We start from the raw sequence: 1,844 nt of genomic DNA on the forward strand, positions 1-1,844 counted from the left end.
TGGTTTTTCAGTAAACTGATTTGAATTCACTGCACCGGTTCAAGGATCAAAACAGTGTGTGGAAATTTGGTTTCCTTATGTCCAGTCTGAACACCCCAATGCAGCTTTGTGTCAATCCCAGGAGTCTCATTGATCAACAAGAAGAAGAGAACGGCACTTCCCTCTGTGCTTCCCCTGCTCAGAAAGTTACAGAGAGTGCTTTCTAAATGAACTCAAATGAGATCCAGTGAAAAACAAGGGGAAAAAATAAAGTCTACATGAAAGTGTATAGGTCATATAGCTCATGCTGAGCGATGTGCAAATTGATACTGCATCAAATAAAATGGCAAAACTCTCTGGCAAACTCCTACAGATGTAAAAGCATCATCCCATGGAGAACAAGATCAGAAGTGCTAAAGTGGAAGATCCAGAATACAGACCTCTGCAGCATTTAATGAGCTTTAATTACCTTTTGTGGTCCAATCTAGTTGCTTGGGCAGTGGTTATAGTAAACAAGAGTAGGTACTTATGTCACTATAGAAATCACTTTGATGCACTTTGAAAGTGGTTTAGAAGATAGTTAAGATGAAGCAGTGTCTGTTGGTGCTCTATACTATGCTATAAGACTATACTGCATTATATTCTATGCTATAGGACCATTATTTTCTGTTATTAAGGATAATGTGCCAGAAACTCAGGAACTTCAGATAGTTATAGGACAAGGGGAAATGGTTTTTCACTGAGACAGGGGAGGTTTAGGTTGGATATGAGGAGGAAGTTTTTCAGCCAGAGGGTGGTGAGGCACTGGCACAGGTTGCCCAAGGAGGCTGTGGATGCCCCATCCCTGCAGGCATTCAAGGCCAGGCTGGATGTGGCTCTGGGCAGCCTGGGCTGCTGGTTGGTGACCTGCACACAGCAGGGGTTGGAGCTGGATGAGCATCGTGCTCCTTTGCAACCCAGGCCATTCTAGCATTCTATGATTATGATTTTATGAAATGAAATCAAAACTGTTTAACGTGTGTGGAAAAGCAGATCACTATGTCTTATCAAGTGGTTGTCTTTGTTTATTTTTCAGCAAGAAACCCAATTAGGAAAAGGTAAAAGAGCCTTGGTTTGTACGTGCAAAGCCTCTGCAAGCAGCTTGAGTGACAATCTGGCAAGGGTTAGACTCCTTAGACTCCCCATCACAGATAACACAGGAGAGAATATATTCATGTGTTTCCATTTAAGCATCCAAGCATTTAAAAGGTAGATGTCTGATTTTAAGATAGCTGTTGCCTTTGAAACCTATACAAGGAAATAAAAACTTCCAGGAAGAAATACCTATTACCTTAGAAGAGGTACAGTATTTAATCAGATGAGCAAGCTCTGGAGGAAAATGCTTGCTTGAAGAGACAGAGGAGAGCAGAGAGTGAGCTTGGAGGAAGATGCGGAGTCTTTTGTACTTTATCTCTTTTGACAAAGGGAAAAAAAAAAAGAAAAAGGAAGGTACATAACATCCATTCCATCCCTTTCAGAGGAAAGAGTTATTTTCACTGGCATTTCATGCACTCTCCTAAGTTAATAGCGAGAAACTAAACAGTTTGTGCATGAAGGTACAATCCAAAGTTCACGAAGAACATTTCTTCTGATGAATTTTGGAAGACATTCTTCCAAAAGCATGGATGCGCAGCTGTGTATGTAATTACATTGAACTGCAATAATGAAGTATAGAAGCTTTTTTGCAAGTGTGAACAAGCTTTACATGGGTAAATCTGTAACAACCATAGTAAACTGAATAATTCTGTTGGAGGAAAGAAAGAAAGAGGGAGAAAGAAAGAATAAACATTCAATAAATGTCCCCATAAATATCCATCCTGCAGACG

The sequence above is a fragment of the Tetrao urogallus genome, assembly GCF_951394365.1.
Source record: "Tetrao urogallus genome assembly, chromosome: 7".
In the NCBI taxonomy this organism is placed as follows: Eukaryota; Metazoa; Chordata; class Aves; order Galliformes; family Phasianidae; genus Tetrao; species Tetrao urogallus.